Genomic DNA, 20,254 nt, shown 5'->3' on the forward strand with positions numbered 1-20,254 from the left:
GCATTCTACTTCAATGAGATCTTCGTATTTCTAGTTGTCAACCTGCACAGGTGCCTTGATCATTAAAAATAAAACTCTATGCAATACATTCTCCATGGAACACCTAACTGGGTCTTAGGCAAAACAGTGCTAACTACAGAATGTGGTTATTGGAGAATTTAAACAAAAGGCACCATGCAGCATTTAATTTGACCTAAGGAAATAAGGTAAATGGGGTAAGAAAGAATATGATGTACAGACCTAATGTAGCTTAAGAAATGACACATTTTAGGATTTTTTTTTTTTTCCAGAAAAGGGCATCTCTACTCTACACATATCAGTTGTCTTTGTTAAAAAAGGGTGTGGTATCCTGGTTGCTGGTCACTAAAGGATGGGTGCTTTCAAAAGTAATAAATATTTTAAATCTTATCACTTTGACTTTGCTACTGAAACTATCTGTTGATGAGAGAAGGGCCTGTATTTTGTAACTATATCATCTAGAAAACTAACCTTACTAATGAGTTGGCAAGCTACCACCGTTTACCACAGCATGCACCATACTCGAATTCAAAGGAGGTTCTATGAAAGTAGAAGCCACTCTTCAGTTTATAATCAAAGAGGATCCGACAAAAAAGAATTTTTACTCACCCACGTAGTAAAGTGTGAGTGCTATAATAGTACTGTAAAAAATTAAAAATGATGTAGAACTTCTCAGGCAGAGGTGACATCTGATCTTTGGACCTATGCCATAGCAAGGCAGGCCCTTAAGACAAGTGAAAATCTGCTGCAATTTAATATCTGATCCAATGTACTTGGTTGCCTACAAATAATGTAAGATGATTTAGAATTGTTTAAACCATCTCTGAAAAAAGTAGCATTTTATGGGCAAAAGAAATGATCATATATCCAGCAAATACTACCATTCTGAGGTAATTCCTTACTTACTACTATTTATTTTAATATAGTTCTTTTTAAAATTTTTTTAATATTAATTTTGAGAGAGAGAGAGACAGAGAGAGACAGAGAGACAGAGAGAAGACGCGAGCAAGCAGGGAAGGGGCAGAGAGAGAGGAAGACACAGAATCTGAAGCAGGCTCCAGGCTCTGAGCTGTCAGCACAGAGCCTGATTCGAGGCTCGAAGTCACAAACCGTGAGATCATGATCTGAGCCGAAGTCAGACGCTTAACCAACTAAGCCACCCAGCCACCCCTAATGTAGTTCTGAAAGATATTTTAATGCATTAAATACTTATCTAATAACACAAATTATAAGCCATTAGAAAACAGTGCTTCAAGGTTGCAATCTCCTGCCTCCATTCCTGACACTCTTCTAGCACTCATGACTTGATCATTCAAATTATTAAACTATTCAAATGGTAAAGCTACACTTGTCTTCTGTTGCTGGGAAAAAGACAACTCTGCAATTGCCTGCTAAAGTTGAAGTTTTACATTTTTAAAGAAGAGAAAGAAGATTAAAGATTATTAAAAGGACATTAGTGGGGCACCTAGCTGGCTCAGTCAGTAGAGCATGCGACTCTTGATCCTGGGTTGTGAGTTTGAGCCCCACGCTGAACCCAGAGCTTACTCTAAAAAAATGCAAAAAAAAAAAGAAGGACGTTGGATAAGTTTGGTTTTGACTCCAATGAAATAAATAACTATTAGGCAAAAGGGACAGGAAAAAATATCCTCTGAAAGGGAAAACAAAAATGTGTGATGATTCAAATATGAAGTAATTAAAGTCTTTTTTAAAAATCCTCCTTCCACAAATAAAATCAGGAAACAGACATCTTCGAGTCTGTTGTAATCGTCATTAAACTGAGACGTCTAGCCAGCCTCAGTCTACAGTTGCTTTGGGAACACCTCCAGGGCCGGGTGCTGGATTCGGCACAGTGCCTGTAAACGGCTTCCTCTGTCCTGGCAAGACTCGCTGGACTGCACATAAAAGAACCTTCCACCACCAGCCAAGTGTCTGTAGACGTCGTTTCCTGTACAGCCTGACTTCACCTGCTCAGTGTTTCTCGCTCCACTCTCTGGACCTGCAGTGTCTCTGAAAGTTCCATCTGCGGATTCTTCCCTTGTAACTAAAATTATCTGCTCTCTCCCAGATCCCTCACAGCCAGACCTTTCTGTCTCACCTTCTAGGTTGAACACATTCTACTAATTGTATCCAGGGCAAACTCTCTATGTTCAACAAAGCTAAAGACATCTTTTCCTCATATACTTCTGTAAAGGGTAACTCCTGCCCACCACCACCAGGCCTATCCTGGCCTCCCAGATGAGGCCCAGTCAATGGAAACTCAAGGGAAAAGGAAACTTGTGGTCTATTTATCAAAAAAGGAACCAAATGGTATCCTGTTCTGTACCCTTTCCTAAAAACCTAATAACAATGTAATCAATTGGGCATTACTAGTTTTTTAATCTGATGTTAAACATTAAGTACAAATACAAGCAATAAGAAATAAACTAATTCACTCTAATATCCTGCTACAACAGTCACAGGCTGCTATTTCATTTTGTTATAAACACAACATAGCAACAATATTACAGGAAAAAGAAAGACAGAAACCTACCCATAATTCCACAACCATAAAACACCAACTATTGATTTGGGGATATTCTTTTTTCAGTTCTTTGCCATATAGATATTCATTTTTAAACCAAATCTTTCCATAGATTAGTGCCTTTGTATATTTCTTTCCCACGTTTCATCTGACAAATTCCTATTCTCCTTTCAAAACCCAGCTCATATATGATGACTTCCCAAAATATCTCCACGAAGAGCAGCTGCTGAGGTTGTCAGGCCTCACAGCATTCTGTCCCTATCTCTGCTCCAGCACTACCCTGCTGCAATAGAATTCATCTGCTTTCGTAACTCGCCTTCAATAAATTGTATGCTCCATGTGAGTAGAGGCCTTTCTTATTTACTCTTGTATCCCAGGACCCAACACTATCAGAGTCTATGTGAAAAAAAGAAATGAAACAATTATGATCCTGGTATACATACAATTTGGATTCAACTCTGGATTCAATTCAATTTGGATTAACTTCATGTTATACCATAGTTATTGTCCAATATCCATCTCCAGCAACTGCTGGAAGGAAGAAGGAATCTGTATGCATCACAATCTCTAACAGGACTGGAAAACTACAAAAGGACTTCCAGGAGGCTTTCTCACTGTAGTAGGTAATATGAAATCCTTTGGGGAACAAGTGAAGGTATACTTTACACCCATTACACACACACACACACACACACACACACACACACACACACACACTCCAAACTGTCAGAATGTGAAAGAGGCCTCTAGCATAGCACAGAGAGCAGAACCCACCAGCATTCTTCTGTATTCAGAGAGAAAACCATACCCATTATGACAAATAACTCAGATGAATTATTAGAGAAGCAGCATGGTATAGTTGAGAAAGAACTGAATTTAGATGCTAAAGAAACTAAGTTCAAGTTATTAGCTCTATGACCTGATTCCTCAATCAATAAAATATCCTGCCATTCTGCTGGATGCTGGAAATTGAATGATGAAAGACAGAGTTCCCACTCACAGGACTGCCAGTCTGGTAGAAGAAACAGATAATAAACAGGCAATCACAGCACAGTATGGTTGGCACCATGGTGGGAAATACAGAGTGCCAAGGAAGCATGGTGGGGGGTCAAGGAAAGGCTCCTAGAGGAAGCTACATCTGGAAAGATTTTAACAGAGAAAAGAGGTAGGTGGGAAGGAAGTGTCTTTCTAGGCAGAGGGAACAACATGATAAAGGCTCAGAGGCATCTATAAAATAGGAATTTTAATACCTAATCACCGTAGAGAGCAATTTTGAGGTTCAAATTGGATGCTGATATGGAAGGGTAAATTTCTTGTAAATGGTGCTTACTAATAAGATTATAAAATTGAAGGGTGAATAAGAAAGGCATCTGCTCATGTGGAACATACAATTTATTGAAGACTACTGCCTTCACATGGTCTTTCCTTTTGATAAAGACACCAGTCATATTGGATTAGGACCTATCCTAAGGACCTCATTTTTGCCTAATTATCTCTAGAAGGCTCTATCTCCAAATACAGTACATGCTGAGGTGTGAAGGTTAGGACTTCAACGTGAACTTGAGGAGGAAGAACTACCCCCACTCAATGAGGGTTTTTATTTTTTTTATTTTTATTTTTTTATTTATTTTTGGGACAGAGAGAGACAGAGCATGAACGGGGGAGGGGCAGAGAGAGAGGGAGACACAGAATCGGAAACAGGCTCCAGGCTCTGAGCCATCAGCCCAGAGCCCGACACGGGGCTCGAACTCACGGACCACGAGATCGTGACCTGGCTGAAGTCGGACGCTTAACCGACTGCGCCACCCAGGCGCCCCTCAATGAAGGTTTTTAGACATGTTTTCCTAATCATCCTTCCCCTATAAAATGTAAATATCTCTTTATATACTGTGTTATATATATGTACAATTTTAGTACCCCCCCCCCCCGCAAAGAAAACAATTTTTTGCCCTTGGAGGCAACATCACCCTTGCTGACAATGCACATTTTACCTTTTTGTTAATACTTTTCTGGGTCTTCTACATTTTTTATAATGATTAGGTCATATTCTTTTAATCAGGAAAATAAGCAAACTATGTTTCTTATCATCTATTTGTTCTTCCATCTCCCACTGGCCAGTGATCTTCTTGAAGATCTTGGTAATCTGATGGCAGCACAGTAAATGCTGACAGAATGGAATTAAACTCTAGAAAAAATGTTAAAGTATGGAAAATTGCTTAATAGTTTTTCCTAAGGGCTGTGTTGAGAGGTCACACTGTGCACTATCTTGCCCCTACCCTTCCCCACTCAAAAGAGCAACATTTTGGTGAAATCATGATAAATGAACAAGGTCATTCACTAGAAAAGAAGTCACCAAAAGGCAGACTGGGAGATGTGTGTGGGATTGGAGAAGGGTAGGCAAGCCCTTACTGGTTAATTGTGTGCATACAAGTCTTAGGGGTTATTTCTTTAAGAGTACTAGATACCTGGGGCTCCTGGCTGGCTCAGTCCATAGAACTGTCGCTCTTAATCTCAGGGTTGCAAGTTCAAGTCCCACATTGGGCACAGAGATTACTTAAAAATGAATTTTTTTTTTTTTTTTTTTTTTTTTTTTTTTTTTTTAATGAGTACTAGATAGTTAAAACATCACCTCCACTGCCTGGCCACCAGGAGCCAAAACCCTTGGGAATATTTACCAAAGCCTAAAATTTGCTTGCCAAAGAGTTACTTTAACTGCTAAAATCAGAACTATAAGAGACAGAGTTGGCTCATTTTGTACACATTTTAAGTTGGGGTGATAATAAGTCACATTACAGCCACATGAAGATACAGAAATTCAGCAAAGTGGGCTGGAGGATTGAGAGGGGAGCTGAATGAAAGAAAGAAAGAAACGAGAAGGGAGAAGAAAAGAAGAAGGAAAGAGAAAGAAGAAAGGGAAAGAGGGAGAGAGAGAAGTAGAGAGAGACAGAAGGTAAAGGGAGAGTAGAAGAGAGAGGGAAAAAGGAACAACTGAAATGAGTAATGTCAGCAATTCAGCTGGCCATCCAGTCCATGCAAATACATGTTCAGTGAGGGCTTGGGAAAGGAGAGGTGAACCCACTTTGGACCCAATTTCTATGTGTACCAAAATTCTAGTGTTTAAAGGTAAGTATTTTTCAAATAGCAGAACCCCTAAATGGAAGCCAATTCCTTCAGCTGGTGCTCAACTAAGGAAACAACTACTTGAAAAACTGGCTGTGTTGACCCAATGAAAAATGGCACCTGATCTCCAACACTGCATCTTCCTAAGTATTTGCAAGGGTAATAGCACCTGTGTTTGTTTTGTGCCTTTCCCACAAGCTTTATTACCTAATCCAGTAAGAGACAACTCCACTATATACAATTTAAATCTCCTTTTTGTAATGTGAGTATTAGAAGAGTAAAGCCACATTAATCAAGACAGTGTGGCACTGGCATAAGAATAAACATACAGAAGAATGGAACAATGGAATGGAACTGACAGTCCAGAAATAAACCCTCACATTTATGGTCAATTGATTTTCAAAAAAGTGTCAAGACAATTCACTGAGAAACAGAATAGGCTTTTCAACAAATGGTGTCAGGAAAACTGCATATCCACATGCAAAGAATGAAGTTGAAGCCCTACCTTACACCATACACAAAAAATAACTAAAGTTGATCAAATACCTAAATTTAAGAGCTAAAACTATACAGTTCTTAGAAGAAAATATAGGAATAAATCTTTGTGACCATGATTAGGTAATGCTTTCTTAACTCTGACACCAAAAGAAAATGACAAAAGAAAAAATAGATAAACTATATCACAATTTAAAATTTTTGTGCTTCAAAGGACAAGAAAGTGAGAAGACAATCTACAGCATAGAAGAAAATGTTTGCAAATCGTCATCTGCCAAGGGACTTGTATCTAGAATAAAGAACTCCTGGGGCGCCTGGGTGGCTCAGTCAGTTAAGCATCTGACTTCAGCTCAGGTCATGATCTCATAGTTCATGAGTTAGAGCCGCATGTCAGGCTCTGTGCTGTCAGCCAGAGCTTGCTTCAGATCCTCTGTGTTCCTCTCTCTCTCTCTCTCTCTCTCTTTCTCTCTCTCTCTCAAAAATGAATAAACATTTAAAAAAATAGAATAAAGAACTCTTACAAAACAACTTCTGAAAAATCAAACATAAAATTGCCAAAGAATCTCAATAGATATTTCTCCAAAGAAGATAGAAAAATGGTCCATAAGCATATTGAATATTGCTCAGCATCACTGGCCATCAGGCATGTTGAGCTACCACTTCATAGCCAGTAGGATGGTTATAATAAAAAATATTTTAAAAAATATAATAAAAAACATACATATAAGCATAATAAGTGTTAACAAGGATATAGAGAAATTAGAACCTTTGTACACCACTAGTGGGAATGTAAAATGATACAGTTGTGGAAAAAAGGGAGTTCCTCAAAACATAAAAATGGTTATCATATGGTGCAAGTACACACTCAAGAATATCCCCAAAGGACAGAAAACATATGCCCACACAAAAACTTGTACACACGTGTTCACTGCATCATTATTTGTAATAGCTACAAAGTAGAAACAACTCAAATATCCATCAACTGGTGGATGGATAAATACAACGTGGTATATACACGATAGAATATTATTCAGTAATAAAACAGAATGGAGCACTGATGTATGCTATGATATGGATAAACCTTGAAAATATTATGTCAAGTGAAAGCCAGTAGTCACAAAAGACCACATATTGTATGATTCCATTTGTATGAAAAGCCAATGTATTGGCTGCCAGGGGTGCAGGAAGAAAGCAACAAAGAGTGACTGCCAAAGATTTCTTCTTAGAGGGATGAAGATATTCTGCAATTAGGTAGTGGTAATAGCTGCACAACTCTGCATACACACTGAAAACCACAGAACTGTGCTCTTCAAAAGGGTGAATGTTATGGTATGTGAATTAAATCTTTAAAAGCTGGATTTTTTAAAAAAGGGATAAAAGTAGAAATTATATGATGCAACGTAAGCAAATTTTCTTTTCTACTCTTGCTTGCTACCAGATATGAAGCAATGCTGACATTAAAGCAAATAAGTCTCCATTTCCATAAACTATCTTTCATTAATGTCAAGAGCTTCAAATGAATTAACCTTCAAGTTAAAAACTATGAGGAAATACAATTCTGCTATACTATCAAATATAAATGATCCACTCAGAGTTTAAATGAACATCTTTATGGTACACAAGATAGAAAGCCTTAAATAAAAATAACTTATGGGAGTGAAAGTATAGACAGAAGCAATAATTTATGTTTCTTATACTATGTACCTTAGTCAGAGTTCATACTTTATCTGGACCCAGACATTCCAATTCTGAAGCTTCTGTAAGAATTAAAGAAAGAAAGAAATGTGGACTAAGAGTAATTGTTACAATCACAAAATATTAAGGTAGAGGAAAACAACTTAGGTTATCTATTGACACGGTAAATACAATTTTAGACAGAGGAGCAAAGGTAAATACAAGACGACTGATTCGTCATTACTGTCACCAAGGAAGCTCTGGTATCCGTCTGCCTTTGAAGCAAGAAAGTGTCTATCTTCTTTGTAAGGAATCAAGTTTTTCTTTTTCTGGGTCACCCTAAGTTTATCCTAGTGCAAAAACCTTAGAAGAATAAAAGTCTTACCAAAAGAAGTAACCTATCTGATTCTTAGAAGGTGTCTGTTCAAATAGGGCTATTACACTATTTCAATTCAGATAATATTATGAGAGGGATCCAACTTTAAAGCCTCACAAGGTCTTTTTACAAGGTAATAACTGATGACAAAATGTCACACAGGCCATGCCAGACACAATACACAACTTCTGTTAGCAGGGCTTCTGCAGAGCAGCTACCAAGCAAAAAAAGGCCTTTCTTTTCCTCAAGAACCCAAAGGTACACAAACATATACACATGTGTACACACACACACACACACACACACACACACACACTGCACAGTCCCTGGGCTGCTTCCCTCAGTATTTATGCAGCAAGATCTTCTATGCAACACAGGCTGGAAATGTCTGTAGGAAAGGCAAGAGGGACTAGAGGCTAAGCAGCATCCAGGTAGTGCCCTGGGAACCCTGCTAGAGAATTCCAAAGAGGAAGAGTAGTTAGTGTGGCTAGATAGGTCAGGAAAGAATTCACAGGTATTGTTAGAGCCATAAAAATGGGTAAGGAACTGGAAAGGAAGAGAGGAAGTGGAAGGGATTGAAGGCGTGCACAGAGGAGAGGGAGGTGACTGGAGGCACTGAGTTGAGGGTAAGGAGACAGTGGTAGGTGAGGACTTGAATACAAATGGAGTTGGAACCAGAAAGCAGAGGGTCTTGGATCCCAAGCTAAGGACTTTTTGCTAATTTCTCCTTTCTATGTAGATTAAGGACATCACTGTTGGTTCCTGAACATCTGAGTCCCAACTTCCTTATCTGCAAAATGAAAGTTTGGGATTAAAAAATAGCTATTAACTAATAATAGTTTCATACGTTGCTTAACCATTATATGTCAAGCTGTACGCTAAGTCTGTACACATATTACCACATTAATTAAGCCCCTTCTAGTCTCAACCTGCTCTGATTACTTGAAAGAGTCTATCTCTCTAATTGATTCTAATTCCTCCTTTGATCAGGTACATTCTTTTAGAAGAGGAGAGAAGAACTGAAGACACAACTTCCCACCAGTATTCCGGCAGCTTTCTACTCAAGTTCCTTCTTGAATAGGATATAGGGCCCTCCAGATCCTTTCCTCCTCCCATAATATAAAGTGTTCCCTGGTGGAAGATATCTGAGGTTGGTACAGAACAAAAGCTCATAAAATGTCTTAAAAGTAGGAGGGCTCTAATGCAATCCATCATTTTCCCCCTTGGTATTCAGAAAGAGAGAAAAAGTCAGGGCTTCCACCCCCAGACTTCTGCCCAAATGAGCTCACCAGCTGATGTTTTAAACCCTCTTCACCTGCCCAACCTCTTAACATAGGAGCATTCAGGGGCTCAATCCTTGAGCCTACTCTCTTCTGGAGACACTTTCTCCCTGGAAGTCTCATCTGTTCTCATTGCTTTATTTTTTTTAAGATTTTATTTTTATATAATCTCCACACCCAACACGGGTCTTGAACTCACAACCCTGAGATCAAGAGTCGAACACTCCACTGACTAAGCCAACCAGGTACTCCTACTCTCGTTTTAAACGTCAGCTCTATACTGAGGAATAGCAATTTTACATCTCCAACCCAGATTTTTTTCCCTGAAATTCAAACACATTTGTCATTTCAACATCACCACGTTGATGACTAATAGATACCTGTATTAGCTTCCTAGGGCTGCAGTAACAAATTTCCACAAACTTGATGGTTTAAAACAACAGAAACTTATTCTCTCACAGTTCTGGAGGCCAGAAGCATGAAACCAAGATGTCGTGGGACCATACTCCCTCCAAAGGCTCTAGGGGAGGACCCTTCTTTACTTCTTCCAGCTTCTGGTGGCTCCAAACGTTCCTTGGCATAGGGTGGTACAACTCTAATTGCTACCTCCATCTTCATGTGGCCTTCTCTCTGTCCTCTCCCTCCCAAAACAGATCCAGAACTTAACACTCCTTCATCACTATTGCTCCAGTCCAAGCTATGAATAACCCTCTAAATGGACTCCACGATGACACCCTTGCTTCCCTAAAGTCATGCCACTCAGATGCTTACACCCCTCCAATGTCTTCCTGTCTTATTTGGAGTAAAAGCCAAAGCCCTTCCAATGCCCCACAAGACCCACAGTGTCTGCTCCTGCATTCCTCTGACCTTTTCTCCTTCTGCTCTCTCCCCTTCATCAGTGAGGGCTGCAGCGGCTCCTCACTGTCCCTTAGACACAGGACCCAGTCTCTGCCTCAAGCCCATGGTACTTGCTATTCCCTCTGCCTGAAATGCTGCTCCTCAGATAACCACATGACTTTTAGCTCCCTCACCTCCTTCAAACATCAACTTTTCAGAGAGGCTGTCCCTGACCACCCTACCTAAAATTGCCAACACCACCATCTTCCCACGCTCACATGTCCCATCCTCCTTCCCCTGGTTATTTGTTTGTTTGCCTGCCCGCCCCCCCGCCCCCCGCTCCATACACAGACTGTGAGGTCTACAAGGGCAGGATGTTTACTCTGTTTTATTCACTGTTGTTTTTCCAGGATCTAGAACAATCTCTAGCACATAGTTGTCATTCAATAAGCACTTCTGAATAAATGACAGAATCTAGTACAACCATCTGATCTGAAAAATGAGGTAGAGAGATTTAACCCTGTCATACAATGAGCTGTAGAACAAGGAACTGTTTTTGTGTTACGTGATTTACGCTAATTAAAGACATGAATCCATGCTAATAACAAGTTATATCTCCAAGCAAAGAACTGCACTTTTAAGAGGAACCCTTTAGAGACAGGTATCCAGATCCAAAGAAGGAAAGCAAATGATGAAAAGTTGAGATATTATGTGGCACATTCTGGGACAGGCCAGATTCTTCAGAAAATCAAGTCACACCAATAGCCCACTGTAGGCCTAAGCAAGGGCAGGGAATTGGCTCCTATTCCATAACACTCATCCTCTTTCACCTAATAAACACTGTTTCTGGCCATTCTCTAAAGAAGAACTATTTATCTGAGTTTAAAAAAAAAATACCTTTCCCTTTTCTGAATTCCCATTTTCTACTCCTAATAGCCTATGAGAAACAGAGGCTCCTGGATAAAGACTTCCATTCTTTCCTCTAAAGACAAGCATCTTATATAATCTTAAATAACAGAACAGGCAAATTCTCTATTCTATTGTGCAAATTTCCATCTGAACGATCTTGACTAATTCTAACTTACTCATTAAATTTCTTCTGAATCTATCTAACTTTTTACTCTTCTGTCTTACCCATTTACACTTTTCTCTATTTTCTCCTATCACCATCTTCTTTCCTACTCTATGCTATCTTCCAGTCACCTATAACACCCAGGAACCCCTGGTCCTCATGTGTTCATTTATTTTTTCATGCAGTAATTCAATAAGCTATTTATGTAGGTTCTGCAGTGTACACGGCACTGTAACAGACCTTCCTTATACTGTGTCTGTGAGTGTGTGCGTTTGTGTGTGCATGTGTATACCAGATAGGGCCAAAGCAAAATAATTCTGTCTACCAAGGAAAGTCACTACCACTGTTCTACACCTGCTTCTTAGCCACATTGTTGGGAATCATGACTGCAATTCTAATGTTAGATACACTACTGATCCCCAAATGAAGTAGAAGACTTCCATGCAGAATCTTGGAGATTTGACATGTTTAACAATGCTCCCAAAAAAGCTTAAAGATGGAGGTAACAATACAATTTCTTGTCCGATTTCTTATCTCTTGAGAGGGTATTCAAAACTAACCAAGTGCCATCGCTGCCTTCTGGTGTTTGGAAACCAAAGCCCCTGCTCTGCACTGTATGGCACCCTGAGGGTACCTTCAGAACTATGAGCCCAACAAGTCAACCAAGACAGCACACACTCAGTTTGCAGATGAACCAGTCTGCACTTTATCTCACTAGAAGTTATAGGTATTACAGAGGAGTTGGGTCTCACCTGTAGGGACATGAGGTCTCACATGTAGGGACATACCAAGCAGAGGTATGTTTGTCATGGCCTCATTCCACAAATGCATAACTACAGAAGGAAAGTGATGAACCATAGAAAATAACGGTCTCCTGTCACCTGTGTGAACATAAAGTCTCACAACAAGGAGTTCCAGAGGTACTTCATCATCTTCCTCAAGGACTGAGAGCTCTGAATAGAATAGACTTCTTTTGGCTTGTCCTTTACCTGTTGCCCAACAACTACAGCTCGTGGTTCTGAGCCACACTGCCAAACCTCAGATGACTTCAGTTGTCTCAAAGGGTGAAGAATCACTTCAGACATCTGTGACCAGCCTGTGTTCAGACAAAGAATGCAGAAAGGGCATTTCATTTTTTGGTTGTGGGTGAAATTTTTGGTGACTCTGTAAAAAGTAGTTTCAGTTCAAGATGAGGATAGGAAGCCAGATGCATAATGTGAGGCATTAGGAAGGTTAAGGTAGATACTAGAGGCTATACTTGTGAAAAACCTGTGAGTGAGTGAGTGAGTGAGTGAGCAAGTAAGTGGGAGAAAAAAGATTGAATGGCATCATTAAGAGGGATTAAGCACCAGTAGTTGTTTGTTTTTTAATAATAGGCCAGGCTTAAGGACATTTTTATCAAGAAGGGAAAGAACTAATAGGAGAAAGGAGATAACCTAAGACCAAAGTTTCTGAAAAGATGGGAGATAATAAGGATAAAAGAACAAAGAGGAAGTTTAGCTTTGGAAAAGGGAAGTTTTTCTACTAAAACACTAAGAAAAGGAGCTTAGATAATGGTTAAATGAGATAATGTATATGCAAGTACCTTATAAAGTGTACTCATCCACACTAATGTAAGTTATTATTATGCAGCACCTACCAAATGTCAAAAGAGCAGGCACTCAAAAAATGTCTGTTAAAAGAACTGGGATCTTAAGGGAATTGAAACACCTGAGAAGGGGTTGAAAGGCAAGAAGGCTATGGGCAGAGAGGGGAGCTCCAGTCTGTAGAGTTTACAGCAAGAAGTCCACAGCACACTGGTAGGTAGAGAGGTGTCCTGTAAGTTCATATCTCAGTCCTGAATCCTGATTATCTAAATATATGTTGTTTCTACCCTGTAAATAGTACAGAGATATTTAGAGATATTGGATGAAATAAGATCTGTTAAAGCCAGGGTCTGGAAGTTTCAATCTGAGAATGGGGAGTCCTTGTTTATTTCTTCTCTTGTTACAAACATAGTGGGTGGTATGGAATTTATATTAAACTATTCTTAGCTCTAAGACAGATGCTAACACATTTGTTGTGGCTGAAGGAAGGAGGCCAAACAATACTGCAAGACTTGATAACCTGAGGCGAGATACAAAAATGGCTCACTGTCCTATACTGAAACATTACTCAGTGCAATAAAACTCTGAAATATCCTCTGAAAAAATACTTGTTTCCTTACTATCTTTTTGAAGATACTGGCTCTCTAATCAATCAAATACAAACATTAAATCTTGAGAAGCTATTCATGAATAAGACTGCACAAAAACAAAGTCATATGTATAGGTATACATATACATTTATACATACAGAAATTCAGTAACTATAAAATTATTCCAGAAAAGCAGTTTTATCATATTATTATTTCATTAACTAAAAATGAACACTTGACTGCATCTGAGAACTGGTGTTCTCTAATAAAAAGACAAACCTGCCAAAAAAATATCTATACTTGTTGAATCTATTTCTGTATTACTGGGGTCATGAAATTTATCCATTCTTAAGAACTGAGATGGAATCCTGGGAGTGGAAACATGTGATTAATAGTACCTGCTTTGATATCAACCTATTTGTCAACACTAATTCTATAGCAGACCACACTTGGAGTTGATCAGATGCACAAAAAGTGGGCTCTTGTACGCACCCATCTTATCAGTTAAAGACAGAATTATAGAGGTTAGGTTTCCCCCTTCCATCTTTGCACCTCTGCAAAGACATGTCAGGAAACATGGATATTTCTAAACTTCTTAATGACCTTCACTCTCCTTGAGAATTTGTTCTGTTTTCTTCTGGCTTTCCTTCTAGAATTAGACACAGGATCATACACTGAAACCATCTCCTCATGCTATTTCTCCATCTATCACATTGTAAAGACCATTTCCTGAAAAATCTGTGCTGCATATTTTTTGCTTACTCCGTTTCCCATAATTACCAGTCTTAGCCAGACTGAAAGAGCCAATAAGTGTACCTTGGTGTTTTCTTCCCTTTGTCCTAACTATGGGTTTGGAGAAAAGAGTAAAGGCAATTTTCTTTATTTTAACAATAAAAACTATAAGCACACTACTGCAGTTTCAATTTGTAAACAACAACAATTCAGGTCAAAAGGGCAAGTTTCTTGAGAAAGCTGGATATAGCAGTTGCAAAAAGAACACTTAATGAAAAACATCTTGTAGATGGAATTGTAGTGCATAACCATGTCCCCAAAAGAAATAACCAGAGGAAAAGCTTATCTGGTTACCCACTGAACCAGTGGGTAGCTTTTCTTTCACCAATATGAACTATGGGCATACCAGAGCAAATGTACAAATTAGCAAAATGTACAAGTAACACAGATGAAGATATGACAGGGAAAAGGATGAATACCACAGGCATAATATTAGTGCTGAATCAAAGTGGATAGTGATATGGAAGAAAACCAGAAATATGAGGGTTATCAGCAAAGTTCTGGGAAGCAACACAGAAGAAAAAAAATACCTGAATGATCTTACTCAACCCCAGTCCACATCAGATGGCTGGACTGTAGGCAGCCCTCCATCTCTCCAGCTTCACTCCCGGCCTTCCACGCTGGCTTCGCAGAAGGAGCACTTGTAAACTTTAAGGGAATATGAATCCAGACTGTGACTCAAAAACTTTAGTCATCTTGTCTTCTCCTGGGAGCCTTCATCAAACAGCAGCAATACTATTATCTACTTGGATAGCTAAGTTTGTGCTTGCTGCTTGTTTTTTATATTAATCCCTTTTCACCTTCAAGTATAACTGTTATAGTTAAGAAAACATGTAAATACTATCAAGAGAGTGAAAAGACAACTCACACAATGAGAGAAAATACTTGCAAATCACATATCTGATAAGTAATTAATATTTAGAATATATAAAGAATTCCTACAAGTCAACACGAAAAAAGCAAACCACCCAATTCAAAATTGGGCAAAGGGAGGAGGATTCTGGGAGAACGGTGGAGTAGGAAACAACCCCACCTAGAAAACAGCTCACTGGGAAAAGCTGTCTGATGCAACTATTTTGGATCTCTGGAGTTTGTTGAAGGCTTGCAATTTCCAGGGGTACACCTGCACTGCAAAATGTAGTTAATTTTGGTCAATTTCAGTTCTTAGCACTGTAGCAGCTACCCATCCTCCACCCGCAGCCAGTAAGTAGCAGGCAACTGTGCATGCATGTGTTCCTAGAATAATTTGTACAACTGTGAGAGCTAGGGTGAGTAACAATGACTCTTTCCTACAAATATTGGGGATCTATACTCTGCTAACTGCTGCTTCTGACACATCCACATATGTGCTGACAAAGAGGCAAGGAAGCAATGTTGTCATACCTCCCCCTAGTTCTACAAGTCTCTCCCTGCTCTGGCTGAAATGACTTCCAGAGGATTAAAAGGGCTAGTGTCTCCACCGCTCCTCCACTTCATTTTTCACCTTTTCCCCTTTCTAGAGCTAGACATTAAAGACTAAGACATTCAAAAACAACTGCATATAAGAAATATTAGAAAATGATCATGCATGCTCAGAAAAGACCTGAGAAGACATTAAATTTATTACCTTAGGCTAATCCTCAGCACAGACACAGCCTCCAACAATCAAAAAAACAAAAACAATACAAAAAAAAAGCAAACCCTGGGTAAGGGGTATAATCTGATTTCCAAATTTACCACATCATTAGATTAAAATGCCCAGTGTTCAACAAAAAAAAAAAAAAAAAAAAAAAAAAAAAAAAAAAAAAAAAAAAGTCACAAGTCATACAAAGGAACAGAAAAGTATGATACATTCAACAGACAAAACAAATCAACAGAAACTGTCCCTGAGAAAAGACCTAATGGCAGATATACTAGACAAAGACTTTAAAGCAAGTGTCTTAAAGATGCTAAAAGAACTAAAGAGAGATGCAGGTCAAGAAAATGATGTGCAAACAAAATGGAAATATCAATAAAGAGAGAGAAAACCTAAAAAGAAACAAACAAACAAAAAACCTTCTGGAGCTGAAAAAGTATAGTAACAGAAATGAAAACTTCACTAGATGTATTCAAAGGCAAATGTGAGGAAGCAGAAGAAAGAATCAGTGGACTTGAAGATAGAGCAATGGAAATTACTGACGCTGAAAAACAGAAAAAAAAAAAAGAGAGAGAGAGATCAAAGAAAAGCAAACAGATTAAGGGACCTGTGTGTAGAACACCATCAAATAGAACAACATATACATCATGGGAGTCCCAGAAGAAGGAGACAGACAGAAATGAGCAGAAAGAATATTTGAAAAAATAATGGCTGAAATTTCCCAAATTTGATGAAAGACATAAACCTAAACATCCAAGAATATCAATGAACTCCCAAGTAATTTGAGCACTCACACAGAGACCCACCAAGACACATTATAATGAAACTTTCAAAAGACGAAGAAAGAATCTTGAAAACAGCAAGAGAGAAGTCAGTCATTACATATAAAGGATCCTCAATAAGGTAGCTAGATATCTCACCAGAAACTTTGGAAGCAAGAAGACAGTGGATTGATATATTCAGAGTGCTGAAAGAAAAAAATTGTCAACTAAGAATCCTATTTCTGGCAAATCTGTCCTTCAAAGGTGAGAGAGAAATTAAGATGTTTCCCAATTTTAAAAAAGTTGAGGGAATTTGTCACCACTAGACCTGCCCTTCAAGAAATGCTCATGGGAAGGGGAGCCTGGGTGGCTCAGTCAGTTAAGCATCTGACTTCGGCTGGGGTCATGATCTCGTGGTTTGTGGGTTCAAGCCCCATGTTGGGCTCTGTGCTGACAGCTCAGAGCCTGTAACCTGCTTCAGATTCTGTGTCTCCCTCTCTCTCTGCCCCTCCCCCACTCGCACTCTGTCTCTCTCTCTCTTTCTCTCAAAAATAAATAAATGTTAAAAAAATTTTTTAGATAAATTAAAAAAAAAATTTTTTTAAAGAAATGCTCAAGGGAGTCCTGCAAGGTGAAATGAAAAGATACTAGGCAGTAACTCAAAACTGTATGGAAAAATAAAGATCTCAATAAAGATAAATACACGGGCAATTATAAAAGCTATTGTTATTGTAACAATGGTTTGTAACTGTATTCTTTGTTTTCTACATGATTTAAAGACCAATACATTTAAAGAAAAAAGACATACTAGTGTGAGAGCTGGTACTACTATAACTTTGGTATGTAACTCCCAATCTTGTTTTCTACATAATTTAAGAAACTCATGCATTTAAAAAGGATTATTCGTTTAGGATTTGGGGCACACAATGTATGAATGTAATTTTGTGACAACTACCAAAAGGGGTGGGAATGAAGCTATAAAAAAGAGTTTTTGTATGTCATTAAAGTTAAGCTGCTATAAAAATCAAGAGTGTTTTGACTTTAGGATGTTAAGTGAAATTCTCATAGTAATCACAAAGAAAATAGCTATAAAGAAAATGAGAAAGGGATTTATAAACATATTACTACAAAAAAAATCAACTAAACACAAAAGAAGACTGTAATATATGAAATGAAGAACAAAAATGCTATAGGACATATAGAAAACAAACAGTACAATAACAGACGACCTTCCTTATCAGTAATTACTTCAAATATAATTGGATTAAACTCACCAATTAAAAGGCAGAGATTGGCAGAGTGGATAAAAATACATGACCTAACTATAAACTGTCTACAAGAGACTCACTTGAGATCCAAAGACACAAACAGGTTAAAAGTGAAAGGATGGAAGAGATATTCCATACAGAAAGTAACCAAAAGAGAGCCAAGGTGGCTATTCTGGTATCAGACAAAACAGACTTTAAATCAAAAAATATTACAAGACACAAAAAAGAATACTCAATATTAATAATAGATTCAATACAGCAAGAAGATATAACAATCATAAACTCATATCTAATGATAGATCACCAAAATATATGAAGCAAAAACTTCACATGGGACATCTTCCAGGACAGACCATATGCTGGGCCACAAACTAAGTCTCAACAGATTCAAACAACCAATGGACTTAAACAACCAATAGACCAAAGAAAAAAGTACAAGAAAAATTAGAAAATACTTACGAGATAAAATGAAAACACAAGAAACCAAAACTAATGGGATGCAGCAAAAAGTGCTGAGAGAAATTTATAGCTATGAACACTTACATTAAAAAAAAAAAAAATAGAGCTCAAATCAACAACTTAACTCTACAACTTAAGGAATTGTTAAAAGAACAAACTAAACCCAAAGCTAGCAGAAGGTAGAAAATAAAAATTAAAGCAGAGATAATTTTTTGATAATTACTGAATGATAATTAATGAAATGGAGAATAGGGGCACTTGGGTGGCTCAGTCAGTTGAGTGTCTGATTTCAGCTCAGGTTATGGTCTTACATTTTGTAGTTTTGAACCCAGCATCAGGATCTCTGCTGACAGTGCAGAGCCTGCTTTTGATCCTCTGTCTCTGTCTCTGTCTCTCTCTCTCTCTCTCTGCCTCACCCCCTCCCCCACAATCTCTCTCTCAAAAATAAATAAAAATTTTTTTAAAAAGAACATAAAAAATGAAAAAATCAATGAAACCAAAATTTGGTTCTTTTAAAAGATGAATAAAATTGACAAACTTTTAGTCAGATGAACCAAAAGAAAAAAAAAAGGGCTCAAATTACTAAAATAAGAAGTGAAAGTGGGGACATCACTACTGATTCCACGAAACAAAAAGGATTATAAGTACTATGGACAACTGTATGCCAAAAAGTTCAATAACCTAGACAAAATGGGCAAATTCCTTAAAACACAAAACCTACTAAGATTAAATCATGAAGAAAGAGAAAATCTAAATATACCTATAACAAATAAAGAAATAGAATCATTAACCCAAAATCTCCCAAAAAAGAAGAGTCCTGGGCCTGAGAGTTTCACTATGAATTCTACCTAACATTTAAAGAACTAATACCAATCCTTCTCAAACATTTCAAAAGAATTAAAGAGGTGGAAACACTTCCTAACCCATTCTATGAGGCCAGCATAACCCTGATACCAAAGCCAAAGACATTAAAAGAAAACTACAGACTAATATCTCTTAGAATTATTGATGCAAAAATCTTCAGCAAAAGGGGTGCTGGGGTGGCTCAGTCAGTAAAGCATCTACCTCTTGATTTCAGCTCAGGTCATGATCTCACGGTTCATGAGATTGAGCCCCGCATCAGGCTGACAGCGCGGAGCCTACTTGGGATTCTCTCTCCCCCTCTCTCTGCCCCTCCCCCACTTGCATGCATGCTCTTTCTCTCTTTTTCTCTTTCTCTCAAAATAAACATCTTTTTAAAAATCTTCAACAAAATACTAGCAAACAGAATTCAGCAGCATATTAAAAAGATTATACACCTTGATCAAGTAGGATTTATTCCTAGAATGCAAGGATGGTTCACCATATAAAAACTGAGCAATGTAACACGTCACATCAATAAAATGAAGAAAAAAATACCACATGATCATCTCAATTGATGCAGGAAAAAAAATCTAACAAAACTCAACATCTTTTCATAATAAAAACACTCAACAAAATAGAAATAGAAGGAAACTACCTCAAATTAATAAAAGTCATATATTAAAAAAAACCTCACAACCGAGTTTTTTGTTCCACAGAAACAGAGATCACCAATAGTACTGGACTACTCCTCAGCTGGCCCCTCCATGAAAGTTTGGGAAAGGAAGGGAGAATTCTTATGTTCTGATTTTAGAATTCCAAATTTAGAGTGATTAGAAAAATAAAGCAGTGTTTTTATTTCCACTAAAAAAAACCTCATAGCAAACATCATACTCAATGGTGAAAGACTGAAAGTCGTTCCTCTAAAATCAGGAACAAAGTAAGATATT

At 38.1% G+C, this 20,254-nt stretch overlaps 1 protein-coding gene across 13 annotated transcripts in view; it reads right to left on the reverse strand.

Annotated features, from left to right (window-relative positions):
* Positions 1-20,254, reverse strand: part of CRACD (capping protein inhibiting regulator of actin dynamics) — a 279,668-nt gene that overhangs the window by 239,856 nt on the left and 19,558 nt on the right. The window contains exon 1 of one of the 13 annotated variants that reach the window (XM_058722489.1): positions 7,859-7,883. The exons of the other annotated variants lie outside the window; for them this stretch is intronic. The gene's annotated coding sequence lies outside the window, so the exon portion shown is untranslated. Of the gene's footprint in view, positions 1-7,858; positions 7,884-20,254 lie in introns of those variants that run through there. 13 annotated transcript variants of the gene reach the window in all.

Source organism: Neofelis nebulosa, chromosome 3, assembly GCF_028018385.1.
Source record: "Neofelis nebulosa isolate mNeoNeb1 chromosome 3, mNeoNeb1.pri, whole genome shotgun sequence".
NCBI classification, from domain to species: domain Eukaryota; kingdom Metazoa; phylum Chordata; class Mammalia; order Carnivora; family Felidae; genus Neofelis; species Neofelis nebulosa.